Consider the following 16,820-nt stretch of genomic DNA (forward strand, 5'->3'; position numbering starts at 1 on the left):
TTTGTAATGCAGTTCTTGGCATTTTAATTCCAGAAATAAAGCTAACAGTTCCCTTACTGATCAAGTGTTCTTCATTGGAAGAAAGGTTTCTATCTCATTCTAAATGTTAGGAGCTCACACCAACATTGGAAAGCTATTTTCAGCAACAACAATCATTCTGCTGATTTCATGCACTGCAGTGGAATTGGACAATTCCAGGAACCTCTTCCATTGTAGTTGCATGTTTTGACTCATAGTAGATTTAAGAGACTTGGCAACCCAAATGGCAATGGGAAACCAAATGCTTCACTTGAATTTTACAAGCCAGTTGCTTGTAACATAATTCGGCACACAATTGACACACCAATTTCAGATTTCAATTCTGCACATTCTGCAAAATTTCAATACTCCAATAGTTTGTTAGCATCCCATAACTCTTTTCCTTGAACTCATATCTTCTAGTTTTTTCTCTTGCACAATAACGAATAACACTAATTTAATTCATCTGTTCACACAACTCCTGGAATCAGTAGCTTCAGCAACAGAAAACATTCAGAATTTGAATTTCTTAGTTAAGCCTTTACAATTTCCAGAGCTCAAATTCTACATTTTCAGCAATCCCTTTGTCCAATAGTTAACCAATTATATAGTGATCATATATCAAATTTAACACATCAGATTCCCTGCAGATTAGTTCAAAATTCCAGCACCAAGGGATTCAATTTCAGAACTCTAGTTCTAGGAAAATTTCAGGTTAAAACTTGAAGGATTCAGCTTGAAAAGAGATCTCATTTAGCATTGAATTGATAAGACTTGAGTTCAGTTCATTTTCCAATCAGAAGCAACATGATTAGTTGGCACAAACATATTTAAATTTGATGCAGTTTCATGTTTCATGGGGCTGATTTCTTGAATGTACTTCCAGTCGATTTTCTCTCTTTTTTTTTTCTTTCTTAGTAGAGAAAACATCAAATGACACTACAAGATGGACACTCTGAAGTAGTTGCAACTTAAGTCTTCAGCAGCAACTTGACTTGATGGAATTTCTGCACTGTCATCCTGCTCTCTACAATTTCTGCAGCTTTGTCTGAATTTCATATTTCCAGAATTCATTCCCAGAATCAGAATGCATTGATCCAACTCTATAAGATATTAGTCTCAGAAATCTAATTTAAGAGCAACTTGGCACACATGTAAATCTGAAACAATTGCTGAATTCTGGTTCCAGTTTCATACCTCACTGTTTCTTCCTTCATTTCAGATTGAATTTCTGAATTTCATCCTTCATTATTTTGCTCAATGGAATTTCAAAACTTGATAACAAAAGATGACAAAATAAACTCCAAATCAGTTCTGAACTGAAACTGCAAATCTTAATCTGATCTACAATCAGATTGTTTCTTCTTACAACAGCTTTCAACTCTTGTTTCCCTGCATTATGTGCTCACTGATTTGGAACAAGTTCAGAATTTCTGGACCTGAAACTCCTTAGTAGAAGCGTAGGAGCATCCTCTTAAAGTATTGGTATCAAATAGTGCACTAACAATTGATTGCAGCTCTTGAATTCCACATCCAGCAATTTGATTTAGCTGCGGTTTCCAGATTTCAGGATTTTGTTTTGATTCTAGCAACAGCCAGTAAGGCCATGTCCCAAACTACATATATATACCCAAACTAATAGCTGCTCTACAGAATTTGTATCTCAAATTGTTCATAACTAGATTGATGTGGGAATAGAGCTTTAGCAATTCAATATTCATAAATCCTTGCAAAATCTTTAACATATCCAGAAATTTATCATCTCATCATCTCTCCCCCACACCCAAAACCTTGTCCATCTTAGCAATCTAACTCATCAAGGTTCAACCAAAACTCTCAATAGAAACATGACAAGCAAAGATGATCAAAGATTAAAATGCTATATGAGGATGTTTCAAGAAAATTATGGAGAAAGAAATTAAAAATAATGAGGGAACAAAAATAACAAATATCCTTTATTTCCATACATACATATGCTATTGTGACCTTGAAAAGAAGCTAAGCAAGCTCTAGAGTTTCAATTGTTGTGAGTGCATGCCACACAAAAGAATAATTAAGTATAGGCTTAAAGTGGTTCTCTCTAGGTAATTTTTGGCAATCAAACTCAATTAATCAAAATGGAATCCATCACCACACTAACCAATATCATGCAAGTAAAGTATTCAATCATGTAAAATGACCTAAACTTGATGGTCAAAATTAAAGAACTTTTACCATCTTAAAAGTATTACTAGAACAATTTCATGGAGAATTTTATTCAAAATGAAATGCTATGTAGACTAAACAACATGCAAAGTATAGAAACAAAATGCAAATGTCAAGTATGAAACTAAAGAAAAGTATAGAGCAAAAATAAAAACAAGGAACAAACTCCCCTTAATTCCGGGCGGTTGGAGTCGATTAAGGTGCAAAATGCAAGTTGGAAGTGGAATAATTGTAGTTGCAGTCAAGTCCACTTCATCCAACATTTTTCCTTTGAAAATTCTTCCCGGAGGTCGAAGGCGGTTTAGATGGAGCAACCATTTTGGAAGCCTACGACGACCTACAAAGCCAAAGAAAAACAACACCTCCCACATGCATGTAGGATAAGAAGAAGACAGAAAAATATTAGTTTTTGCAGAAAATGTATCAAGAAACAAATCACATCCAATAAAGTCAATCCATGGTACCTTCATGAAATTTTCTGATGAATCACACGAAATACTAACCTTTTCATGTCGAAAGGTACCTAGAGGTTCTAGAATGGTGACTGTGACCTCCTCATCATCAAGTAGTAGCTCAGGCTCTGGTCCTGGCTTTGGCTCAGGTGGTGTATCTAAGGGAAGTGATTCTTGGGGCTCTGCTTCCACAGCATGAGTCCCTACACTCTCACCATCAACATCTGGTTCAGGTGATTCTTGGGGTATTGCTTCCAATATGCAATCCCCTACACTTTCCTCATCATCCACATCAGTACCTGCATTATCAGTTACATCCACAATAACAGTATCGGTAAAGTCAGAAATTCTTACAACTACAGAATCATAACAAGAAATATTAGAGGAGTCCTGTGAAGTAATAAAATCAAGATCAGGTCTGTCAAAGACACTACAATCCCTCTGCTCGAACACCTCAATATTTGTAGGAAAGGTCTCATCAACTCTTAAGGTAATCGGTTGTCCATTTCTAAATTGTTGAGGGTTGGCTGCCATGGTTTCCAAAAGTTTCATAGCTTCATCAGGTGTTTTGTCAATCAAGGGCCCCCCACTAGCTTTATCCACCATGTACAAATCAAACGGTGATAACCCATCATAAAAATGTAGGACAAGCAACTGATCACTGATTTGATGTTGAGGACAACTAGAGCAAAGTTCCTTGAATCTCTTCCAATATTCATGCAATGTCTCCTCCTCGAATTGTTGAATACTACGAATCTTTTTCCGCATAGCTATATAATCATTCTGAACTTCTTATAGGCTTTGATATGCTGGATATGGCTCAGTAGACTGACTATGTGTAACCTCGTACCTGGAATTTGATTAATCCACAGGTGGGTAGTACTGATGTTCAGGCTGATAGAACCAAGTCTGAGGCTGATAGTACTGACGATATGGATCCATGGTCAAAGAAGTTTCCTGCTCTTACACTGAAACACTAGCAAATAACATTAGAAGACGCAGGAGCATATAATATCAAACACATAGATATATGAACATGAAAGCAATTGAAACAATTTTTTTTCAAATTTTTATGTAAAAAGAAAAAGAAACAATCCTAAGGTATCAAACACTGCTACATTCCCCGGCAACGGCGCCAATTTGATAAACCCGATTTTGTCGTGATTTGGGTATCAAATAATTTCACCGAACTCCTTTCTACACTAATGCAGTATAGGATGACTCGGATCGTCTCTCTCTAGGAATGTAAACAGTAGGATGATAGTCTTAGGATCAATTATTGTTGGCTTGGGTTTTCTAGACAAATTGGGATTTAAGAAATGACTTATGAACAAATAGAAGAAATAAGAACCAAAATTTATGCTACATTTGCAAATTCAATTCATGGAAAGTAACAAGAAAAGAATCTACTAATCTAAACTACTGCATTGAAAGAAACAATAACCAAGAATAGCCTATTGCAACCATTAAGCAAACCTAAATTGTTTAGACATCAAGAACAGTACTCTTAACCGAAGGTTTCAAAGCAATTGCAAGAGAATTTGAATCAACTATGCATTGATCAACTACAACAAACTAAAATTCAAACAGAGATAAAGAAACTATCATTTAGAGGATTCACACTAATCAAATTGGAGAAACCCTAGCTTGGGTTCGGTCTACATCCGATGAAGAACTCGGCATTGAAGACAAACAAAGTAACTCAGCTGGAAATGGATCAAGATCAGAGAAAAGGAAGAATCAAACACTTTCGATGGTTCAGATGGGTGCGGAACTTCAGGAAACGAAGATCGCGGCCGGAAGACAAAAGAATCGGCTGAACCCACCAGATTCTTCACCTTCTCTGCTTCTTCTTTCTCGCACAAAGTCGCGGTAGTGGTTTGAGATCAGATGATCGAAGTGGCATCGCCGGTTGCTTGTGAAAGATCACCGGAGGAAGGGAAGTGCCCTTGACCTCGCTTGCTCGTCGGCGGTGGAGTGGATCGGAATCGCTGGAGAAGGATCGCACCTCCTCTGTTTTTGACATGAGGACTGTAGCAAATTAACCCCCCCCCCCCCCCCCAAGATCCTGTAGCTTCTCATTTCCCACTTAAATCAAATTTGAATCTGTGATGGACGGCTGTGATTTCTCCGGGTAGATCCAACGGTGAAACTTGTTCCAAATCCGATCCAAATCTTCATATCTTGATCACTGGTTGAGATTTACTTCCCTTTGTTTTGGATGGAACAGATTCTCAATGGATGGTTTAGACCCGCTCCGTTCTTGGATGGACGGTCCATATTGCTTCAGAACTTGATCTCTTTAATTAGCCCTAGATTTGAATCCAAACTTGGTCTGATCTGCTCAAGTCCATGACCCTTTTGATCCTACAAAACATATAACAAAATATTAGCATCAAATACCACAAATATGATGTAATTTGCAATTAAGTCCATAAATGGCTCTAACTCATGAAACATGGTGTAAACATGACTTTAACATATGAGAAGATTAAAAAGTATACTTATATGGATCAAAATGTCATAACAAAATGATAGTTATCAAATTCCCCCACACTTATTCTTGCACGTCCCGAGCAAGCAAACAAAATAAAGAAACAACTAGAAACCATCTCCACAATAATTCCCTAGCACTACCTAGAAGATAGTAAAAGGAATTTAACTAAGACCATCTAAAGATCACAAACAATCATGAATTCAATCCAAACAATAATCAGTAGGTATGGTGGTTTCAATCCAATTAAAGAATTAAGCAAGATGCAATCTCACAAGGTATTCACCTATCTAACTCTCACACTCAAGCATGCATAAAAGTGGAGCTCACTCAATGTCACTCACAACATTTCACTACCATAAGCTTGCTTATGTTCTAATTCTCCATCACTATAAAACATAGCACACATGAATCAAAAGGATTTATTAAAAATTGCAATGGAATTAATAAAAACTAAATGAAATGAATGTAATAGGCAAAAGAAAAGGAATCAATGAGGAAATGAGAGTGTTGGAAGAATAAACTTGATGAGTAGACCAATTTGATGTGAGAAAAGATGAATACCATTTGTTTTTAACAATTCAAAAGACCAAGCTAACCTCCCCTTCAAATTGATGGCAAACCGAAATTCTTGATACTCTATCTTCACAATTGATACACTCTTGATTTGCCAATTTTTTTCTTCACTATTTTGACACTCAATTCCATCACTTTGAAGCCTAAACAATCTCACATTAGCTAATGGAAAATAGTTCCCTTCCCCCACACTTAAAACATTGACCGTCTCAGACAATGAAACACAACATGTATGTAAAAAAAAAAAAAAACTTGATACATCTCTAGCCACTGTTTTTCCCTCCTTCTAGTGCCATTATCTCACATTTATTTTTCTTCCTCCTTATCTCATCTATCTCCATCTCTTTTCTTTCTTCAATCTGCATCTTTCCTCTTCCTCTGTTCCTCAACAACTCAACCAAACTCACTGATCTCAGCATTGAAATGCAGCAGTCAATTTTAGAAATCAGCAGCTCCTGCATTCAACTCTTCTTGAAGTTGCTTATAATTAGAATCTGCAATTAACTTTGGCACAAAATTATTTGGTTCTTTGAATTGAATAGCACCAACAGCAACTTTTGATTCCTGCAATTCTAATTTCTCAGATTTAATGTTTCAAAATTTCAAATTGGAAAGTGTTCTGATCTGCATTCAACACTCAATCAAGGTAATTCAGCTTAAATAACAAAGAGCTCAACTTAACTAAGACTCCCATATAGCACTGAATTATTAAGAAATCAAATCATAAACAATGCTGATCAGAGGCAACACTAGCACAGAAAATTTTGTACAACATATTTTGAAGTTGTATACTTTGAGGAACTAATTCACTGAAGTTGCCATTCTTAATTGTTTTCATACTAACACGGAAGCATTAAAGAATTAAAGATTGTCTGCTTTGGAAGAATTTACACTTCAAAACAGTTGGAATTTATCATGGGGAATAAAGAACACCATTTGTCGATGCCAAAACAAAAGATCAAGCCAAGCTCTCTTTCAATTTGATCACTACCATATAATCTTGGCACACTATCCTCTCTATTTGATACTCTACATTGCCACTGTTTTTAGCTAGACATGAAGTTTGAGCTTGGAAACAACATCATTCAGCACTGCACTAATTTGAAATTGTATTCTCCTTGTTTCTGATCATCAACTGGTTTTAAAGGTTTACACCATGACATTACAGCACTCCATAAATTTCTGAAATCAGATTTCAATAAACAGGAACTCAGTGGATTGAGATACCTCAGGTTCCAGTGTAAATAAATTTCATTTCTGTACTTTCAGTTTCCAAACCTCACTGATATACTTCAGGTTACAGAATTCTGGATTCAAAGAAAGTTGCTGGTCTTAAACATCTATAATTCAATTCTGCACTTTGTTAATTTCTATCCCTGCATCTAGCTTTCAGCTTTGAAATCAATTCATATCTCAATTAAAATGCAAAGCAGAAGTAACATGAACATTTGCTTCAAACAGATTTCAGATACCAAGATTCTATGATTCTGTTCCTTCTCTTTTGTTAACAGAACACCAGACAACAATAAGGAAATAAGGATTTCAATTAAGTTTACATTTACTAATAAAAAATCTACAAACAGAATTAGTAGCAATCCAGCAGCTACTTCCTATTGATACATTCATTGACCATTTCATTAGCCAACTAACTGATTCCTGGACTTATTGAAACTAATGATACTTTACTGATTTATGATGCAACCTCCAAATCTTTTCAGACTTCAATGGCACTATTCTGTTCAGTTTCTTCTTTTTTTTTAAATGTCACCTTTCTTCTGCAAACTTGAAGTTTTCATTCATCTTGCATCAGCAATGACCCAAACAAAGTTTAACAGCAACAACCATAGCCCTTGCATCTGTAATAAAAAGAATTTAGCTCAAAGCATTTAAAGCTGAAACATCAACTACAAATTTATTTCTCTGCAGCTTCCACTTTTGTAGTTCTGTCCTTATAACAGTTTCCACCACTCTGCTTCCTTTTCAAATAATCCCTACATTCTGTACAAATCCTTCCTTCACTTGTCAGTGAATGAATAATAGACTCACTTCAGTTCTTAAATGACCAGAAACTTGTAACAAGAATTGGCACGAGCTTGAATTCAAGAACTCAAGAAATATGATTCAGAAATTTGATTCCATCAAGAACTCCAAGAATTAAAGCTGCCAAAGATCCCAAAATTTCAGAAATCAGGTTCAGCCTTTTTAGAAAACATCTTCAATTGGAATTGCAGTAACCAGTTCTAGTTTCATGCATTGATGATTCTCCTTCTCCTGGCAGTGGAAAATCAAATTCTCTTCTTGGATTCCTTCTGTTCAGGAGTTTGTAATAGAAATTTAACACCCTTTCAGTTTCTGATTTCAGACTTAAAGAGATATTTTTGTTTCAACTTCAGATTTTTTTTCCAACTTCCAGATCCACATCTGCACTTAAGAATTCTAACTTGTAGAACACTTGAATAAGGAAGAATAACATTTGTCAATGAAAAAACAAGAAGTTTACTTGAGTTTATCAATAACTAGGAAACCAAACAAAGAGTTTGGCACACAACTAATCCAATCTGGCACACAACTACTGCCCTGCAACTAGTCACGTGATAGTAGAAGAATCCCAACAAATAGCAAAAGAATCAGAAAACCATGAAAGTGATTCAGTTGCTCAGCACTTTATGAACTCAGATTCAGCATTTTTCTCAATCCCAGCAACAAGAACTAAGCAACAACTCAATAACATAATGAATTCTGTTTTCAGAATTCAGATTCTGATAAGTTTGCCATCCTGGTCTTTTTATTTTCTTCTTTCAGCTGACACTCCTTTTTACTTAGCTTGAGAAGTGCATTCCCATTACATTAATAGAACATCAATCAAGTACCTGTAGCAATTTAGAGTCGAAGCTCTTAATTTTCTGACAATTTCAGAAACTGTAAACTCAGCTTTTAACTTCTTGGAAACTGGATTTTTCAGATGAACTCTCTTCAATTGCAGTTGTTCTTAGTCTATACTGGTCGGAAAAGAAAAAATAAACTCATCTTTGTATGGAAGTTTTGACACTTGACAGGATTAGAAAGATTGTAACACCAACAAACAATGGATAGATACAAACTTCACTTAAGGTTGTCACTGATAAGGAACTACACTTCAACTCAGGTCCATATAATTTCTTCGGATTTTTTTTCTCTTTAATTTTCTGTAATGCAATCCTCTGCATAACTGTTAGGCACTCAAATTGGCATTCCAAAACTTTCTCAACAGCAACCGTAAGAGAAAGAAATAGATTTCAAAAAATTTTTTTTTATCAAATTCTGAATTACTGTCTTGTGCACTTAGCTTCAGCAATCCACACTTCTATCAGCTGTAGCTCTTGCATTCAGTCTAAAAAGGACTCAGCTGCACTATCATCAATTTCAGAACATTACTAAAATTGAACTCCCCAATTCCCAGTGTACAGTTGCAGATTAACAGCTTGTGCATTTCAGAAATCAGAATTGGAAATAAATTGTCCCAAAATTCACTTCCATTATAGATACATGCTTTTAACTCATGGAAAGCTTGAGTAGGTTAGAACATTAGATGGTAATGAGAAAATCAAGTGCTCCACTTAGAATCTTACTGTTCAGAATTTATAATCAAAACTTGGCACACAACAAGTAGAGATTGATACATCAAGTGAAGAGATCTCTCTCCCACACTTAAAACTTTGTCCATCTTAGCAATCTAGCTCATCAAGAATTCAACCAAAACTCTCAATGGAATGAAAACAAAGCAAGGTGACAAAAGATTTATTCAACTAGAGTTCAATATTTGGTAGCTCCACAAACGTGGCTATGGGGGGCACCGCCGCCGTCTAGCTGTTTCTTGCTTCGATCGGCTATCGGAGCAAAAGTATCACCGGTTGACCACCCGGAGTTGGACACGCATTTGCTCTTCACCGCTGCCTTCTTCACTGGACTCTTTCAAGCGGCACTCGGCATCTTCAGGTAATAAATTATAATTGACCATGCAGAGTTTCTATTTATTAATAGTTTTTCCTCGCTTGATGAGAATTAAAGTGTGTTAATTTCTAGTGTACGTAAGCTGCAAAAAAAGTCGATAATATTTTCACTAATTATATATATATATATATATCTCGATGGATGAATACGTGCATATGTAGGCTGAGTGGTGGAGTTCTTCTCACATTCGATGATCACTGGTTTCATGGGAGGTACAACGGTCATCTTCATCATGCAACAACTCAAAGGGATGTTGGGATTGAAACATTTCACCACAAACACTGATCTCGTCTCTATCATTTGCTTTATCAACTCCCACAGAGATGAGTTTGATACTTAATTAATTACTTGAAAATTGATTATAAATCATCTGGGACTGCTAGCTATTGCTGATAGTCTAAAGTTTCAGTGAAGATGGGAAAGTGCTGCTCATGGGAGATACTTGATTACCATTTTGCTCCTCAATAGTCATGTGGTTATGATAACATATGCTTCATATTCTTCAGCCAACCGTCAACAAAAGGTCAACAAAAGGCACGCTTTAAAGCGTGTTAAGCTAGTTTTATTATTATTATGTCTTCTATTTAACTTGTGCATCTCTATTTACTGAACTTCATACTACAGTAATAAAAAATAAATATCATACATCATATACCAGCATTGCTTCTTATAACATTCTATATCTAGACTATCATTAACATTCTTAATATGTTAATTGTCCTAAGTTTGATTATCTCATTTCTCCCATAGGTTGTGGTCCAAATCTCAATGGAGATAATATAAATTTGTACTGTTGGTAAGTAGTCATTTTTTTATATAGGTTATTTCATTGCATGCTTGTTTTTTATATTTATTAAACTTACTCATTTCATGTTTTGATTTTGCTAGATTGTCTCAACAAACTTGGTTGGTTCATTAATCCGTATGAAGTAATTCATCTCATGGAGTTCGAGACAAGGGAGGGCAAAGGGAAAAAAATCATAGACATGCATGCTACTAGCAAGAGGATAGATGAAGACATTATTGAAAGTAAAAAAGTGTTGAACTTCTTATCACAAAAAATAGAGAGAGGGAAGAAAAGTTTATCAACTAAGGTAGGCAAAGCAAAGAAAAGGAGAAGGTTTGTAAAATGATTTAAGAGGTGAAATATTCAAATCATTATATCTAGGAGGATATGATCCTTGTGATCATGAGCGTCGTGATAGAATGTAAAGATTAGATTACTTAAGATGAGATTTAAAAATTTATACATTTGATTAGATGATGTAAATATTTACTTATCCCAATGTTAATTTTATGATACTTTTGGATTAGAAATTAGTTATTTTAAATATTTATTTGAAATGTGTGTGTGTTTCTTGTAGTAGATAAGAATATAGAAATATAATATAATAAAAAAATAGAAATAAATTTATAAATAAAATTATATATAGATTTATAAATATAATTATAAACAGATTTATAAACCGATTAAAATTATTTTTTATATGTTATTTAAAACAGATTAATGACGAATTTAAAACAAAATTTAGAGACAGATTTTGTATTTGAAATTTATTTTATTTGGTTAATTTAAAAACAGATTTATAAACGACTTTTTAATCTGTTTCTAAATTAGAGACGGAATATTTCCGTCTCTTAAATTAGCAACGGGGCTTTCAATAACGGATTTTAGATACGGAATATTCTGTCTCAAACTTTTTTTAGAAACGGAAAAGTGACTTTCAGAAACTGATTTTTTCGTCTCTGAAACCATGTTTTCTTGTAGTGTATGCTCAATTTGAGTATTTACAAGGATCTGAAAACTACAACACCACCTAAGTTAAACTTACTGGAACTTTTAAAATTAAGACCGATGTAGAACTTGTTCACAGCTTATGTCCTAATAGAGCAACAAAATTCGAAGCTTGTAAACAACCAATATCCATCTGTCATCCTAAACTTGGTACAAAAATCCTCAATTCACAGCAACAAGGAAAGAAAACCATAAAAGAACAACAAAATTTGGAAACTATAAAACTCCACATGAACCGAGCATGCATATCAAGGTCCCAACCAATTTCAAAACCTGAAGGAATCAACCTATCCTACTGCCTTGATAGTCCTTATAACAGAATCCGAACAACACAAGGAGCAAACTTCCATCAAAGTGGCATTATCGCACACCAAACCCCTCCACAAGACACAACGTTCTCAAGTGAATCCTGTGGTTAACAGATAAATTCTCAAAACCATAGTTATGCCAGAAACAAAACCAATTCAAGTTAAATCCCTCAAGCATACATAACTATTCTATGACACAGAGCATCAACGGATTTATTCTACATCATCCTAATCTGTTCATAATTCATTCTACATGAAGAAAGCAAGCACAGCTCCAAATCAGAATCGAAACTACCCCAAATTCTATCCCAAAATCGTCGAAATCAATTAGAAAGCAAGATTTCATGCAAAGCTTCGGAAACAAGGAAAAGAACGAGGAATAAACTTCGGAACTATCCTACTGCAGGTGAGTAGCAACTTACAGTTGCGTTCTTGAACTCACAGTCGGAAAAATCGCTTCTAGGGTTCGGGTAACTCGAATTTTCCGGCCTCTCCTTGCGCCTACAGCTTCTCCTCGGTGAGAAGATCTTGGGCAAGTGAAGAGCTCTCGGATTGGACTCCTGATCGGCCGCCGGAGACACGACCTAGCCGCGGCTTGTTTTCTGCCCGAGCTCCGCTGTCGCGAGAAATCGCCGTCGCCGAGAAGAAAGGAGAGAAAGAATTATAAGAGGTAATTTTAGGTTTTCCGAAAATAACACAAATTCCTTTTTAAACACTTAAGTTTAATCGAAACTATGCCTTAAATCAATTGATTCCCATATCTGATTAACAAATCGAGCGCAGCTCGGTTGGTTGGGCCGGTTTTGCTTGGGTCCGGGGTCTTGGGTTCAAAACCCGCTTCAACATATATATTTATTATTATTTTTTTAAACTTCTTCCTCTTGGTAAAAATACCAAACGAACTCCAAAAATAGCATAAAAATACTCTAAAATTTTTTAAAAATCTCTAGAATTTTTCTATAGCATTTCTAAATATTTTTGAATTATTTTTGGGGCTCAAAATGAGGAAATTTGGGTCGTTACATTGGCGATCACCGCTTGGATAATCAGAGCATCATCATGAGGGATCTCTACTCCCTCCAGGTCCCTAGGACCGAAGCTGATCTAGGATCCTTCGACCTTCTCCTTGCTGCATCTGACAGCATGGATTTCCAACCGCGGGGCGTATGACTTCCTGGCTCGGTTAGAGTCGCCGTCGGTCGGCCCTCCGACGATCATGGCAATCTCTCCTCGAGAAGGTTTGTTCCTTTTTTTTTCCTGAGCGGATGACCTATTTCGCTCGGCTGGGCCTCAGGAGGGATCAACGTTATCCCTCCACTTCTGTTGGTGGTGCCGCTCGACCGACCTTCTTTCATCCTCTCGTTGCCCGGTCGATCGATTCCTTTATCATCGATCGGGAGATGGAGATCAACGATGATATCCTCTAGGGGATGGTCGGCTGGCAATCGATGTCAGTCCTCGGCAGTCCCACGTGTTGTGCGTCGCCGACTGGTGGAATGACAAAACATAGGCGTCCATACCTTGCCCTTCGATGCCTTAGGCCGACCGGACGCCACATGCTGTACGATATGTGCCCTAGTCTCCTGGTGCGATCGTGCTCCTTCAGCCCTTGGCCCCTTGTGCGGCTGATGGCTGCTTGACGGTCAGCGTTCGGTCGGTGTTGTATGCTCGGTCGGCGCCTCCTTTCTTCTGGCCGCCTGGGCTTCTTTCACATTGATGTACTCGTTGGCCTTCTTGAGCATGTGGTCGAAGTCCCTGGGCGGCTTCCTGATGAATGACCGGAAAAAATCTCCCTCGGCGAGCCCTTGGGTGAAGGCGTTCATCATAGTCTTGGATGAGACCGAGGAAATGCCCATGGCCACTTGATTAAAGCACTGAATGTACGCTCGGAGCGCTCCCTTGGGCCCTGCTTTAGGGCGAAGAGGCTGACGCTCATCTTCTGGTAGCATCGGCTGTTTGCAAAGTGGTGCTGGAAAGTGGCTCGGAAGTCTTTAAAGCTCCGTATCGAGCCGTTCGGCAGTCTTCTGAACTAACGTTGCACCGATTCGGAGAGAGTCGTGAGGAAGACACGACACTTCACTCCATCCGTGTATTGGTGCAGTGTGACCTCGTTATCGAACCGATCTAGATGATCATCTAGGTCGGTCTATCCGTTGCACGTCCCGATCGCCAACGGGATGTAGTGTCGGGGCAGAGGGTCTTGTAAGATCTCCTCTGAGAACTGTCGGTTGATCCTTTTGGGAGACGTGTTGCATCGGGGCGCTTTGCCTTTCCATGCATCTCGAACAGGAGCATCGCTCGAAGATGATCCTCGCTCTTGATGTGCTTGGGCTATCTCCGAGGGGGTCTGGAACAAAGCTAGGTGGAAGGGAATCAGCGCGGGTGGCGCTTCGCCCTATATGTCGGTCGACCTTCTGTTTTGCCCCCATACGGAGAGTTGCTCTGCTCGGTCTTCTTGCCCCACTCACCTATCGGCTGCCGATGTTGCAGGCTGAGACGTTAGCCGATCGGCTAATGCTTGTTGTTTTATTGCTTGATCATTTTTGTTGCTCGAGCTTACACAAGCATCTCCAGCTCCTCCTGAGTGTGCGTCACGGTGGTTAGTCATCCAGCGTCTTCTATCCTCTCGGCTCGGATGCAGGTGATGCCGCTAAATATGATTCTGTCCGAAAGTCGATGAGATGGATGTTGGGGATGTGACGCTCCTGTTGACTTCCCTCCCGCCTGCAACACAAGCAGCGTCAGTGCTGAGCCAGGGAAGGGGTCATCGACGATGACCTTCCAACGCTCAAGTCAGTCTCTGGTGAAGCAATAAGAAAACTGTAGCGCAACAGTATAAATTGCACACAACACATACCACCGTCGATGCTTGGACCCCCTTTATATAGAGCTCTGGAAGCGTGCGTGCACATTTCCTAAAGCGAGCACGCATCTCAAAGTTTTTTTCTGAAAAGACGTGTCAGTAAAGTGTCCCTAACACAGTACCTTAACGGGCCGAGCATATCTCTGAAGTGATAGTGGAAGCTTCCACCGTACGATCCTCTGTCTGACCATGCTGCCTGTCAGCGACATAAGCTTCCAAAAGGATGTCTAAAGATATCCTGCTGTGTCTGTTGCTTGGCCGAGCGGAATAGTCGTCGGCAGGAACTCCACTGTCTACGTGCTATCTGCAGTCGTGCCAAGCAGGATAGCCGCTCGGGCGGAAGTCCATTGCCCGTGTATTGTCTACTGTCGGGCCGAGCGGGATAGCCACTCGGTCAAAAATCCTCTACTCGTGTTTTGTCTATTGTCGGGCCGAGTGGGATAGCCACTCGCTCGGAAACCTCTGCCCGTGTACTGTCTGCCGTCGAGCCGAGCGGGATAGGTGCTCGGTCGAAAATCCTCTGCCCGTGTATTGTCTGTTGTTGGGCCGAGCGGGATAGCCGCTCGGGCGGAAATCCTCTGTCATGATTTGTCATTGGGGCGAGTAGGATTGCCACTCGGCCGGAAGCTCACTGTCTGCTTGCTTGGTTGATGTTGAGTTTATTGCTCGATCGAGCGGGGTAGTCGCTTGGCTCGGCTTCTGCACGTCGTTCTCCCTTGAGCGTCAGATCTTTGACTGCTCCCCGTGTCGAGTGCGACGGTGGATCAGATCCTTTCTCCCGGTCAAGGAATGCTTCGCTCAACCAGTCAATGCCCTATACGCGTTGACCGTCTTGACTTTGACCTCCACCGTGATAGCAGGGTGGGGTCCCTCCTCAACACCGCATCAGAGAAGATTACTTAATTCTTACTCTACGGTAGCTGGGATTGCACCCCAAAATTTGGAGTGCATATCAATCAATACTAACTATAGAAAAAGGTGATAATCCTTACACCGTGTGTCCTTTCCGGACTACCCCATGCTATTTGGAAGGGAGGTAAATCATGAGGATTTCACCTAGTACAATAATCCTTTACACGGGATCAAGTGACCTGTGATGTATTTCATACATTAGGAATCGATCCTATAATCTATTGCAATAACACCACCTGGAAGTACCACTGAGCCAACCTACGTAGGCACATATCAATCAATACTTGCAATCAGTTTTAGTAGTTGATGTTTTAAGAGAAATTCGATACATTAAATGAGGCTTCATGACATAAAATATCTAGTCATGAAAATATCTAAGCTCCAAGCTGAGGGAAAGTCTTAGAGAAATATAACAATATAATTTTATGGTTTGGATAAGTTTGACAACATCTCAATCTAGAAAACAAGCAGGCTCTAGTTCAGAATTTCAGAGCTCAAAGCAGCAGAAATTCAACGCAGGGATCTAGCTCAGTGTGAGTGAGACAGTGCTACAAATCATTGTTGCAGCAAATCATGAATTAAAGCAACCCAGAAGTACAATAACTTCAGATAGTCTTGAATTTGAACAGAAGCAATTATCAATGCAATCAGAATTGGTGACAGGAAAACATCTAGGGCACAACAATTAATATCGACAGAGTGTTCTAGAATTTAAGCAAATTCCAGGAGATACAAAGACTAAAAGAGCAATATTCTTGATACACCATTCTTGTTACAAGTACAACAACAATGTAAGTGAGGATCAACATTTACTGCGGTATCTCATATAAAGGCTGAACAACCTCAATTACTCATCCATTCCAAGATAAAAAATCATGAACACAAGCCTGCCACAAAGTATGTAACTCCAGTGAGTTTGATTTCTGAAATCTGATACTCTGCTACTAGATCGTATATTGACCACATATTCTGATTTCGAATCTGTACAGCTGCTTCCTGATTTGCAACATTAGACAATCTGGTTGACTTTATATATTTTATTTAAATATTTAATTTGATAAATATATAATTTTTAAAATTAAAAAATATTTATATGTGATTAATTATTTAATATTTTTAAAAATAATTTAATATATAATTATTATCAAGTTAAAATTTATTTAAAATTATTTATTTAAAATTTCATAATTAAATATCTAATTATAAT

The 16,820-nt window shown here is 38.1% G+C and overlaps 1 long non-coding RNA gene across 1 annotated transcript; it reads left to right on the top strand.

Annotated features, from left to right (window-relative positions):
* The first annotated feature begins 10,191 nt into the window (after positions 1-10,191).
* LOC122053882 lies at positions 10,192-10,797 on the top strand. The gene is made up of 3 exons (XR_006132426.1): positions 10,192-10,258; positions 10,486-10,531; positions 10,624-10,797. It is a non-coding gene; the product is annotated as an uncharacterized LOC122053882 (long non-coding RNA).
* Positions 10,798-16,820: the final 6,023 nt, after the last annotated feature.

Source organism: Zingiber officinale, chromosome 3A, assembly GCF_018446385.1.
Source record: "Zingiber officinale cultivar Zhangliang chromosome 3A, Zo_v1.1, whole genome shotgun sequence".
NCBI lineage: Eukaryota > Viridiplantae > Streptophyta > Magnoliopsida > Zingiberales > Zingiberaceae > Zingiber > Zingiber officinale.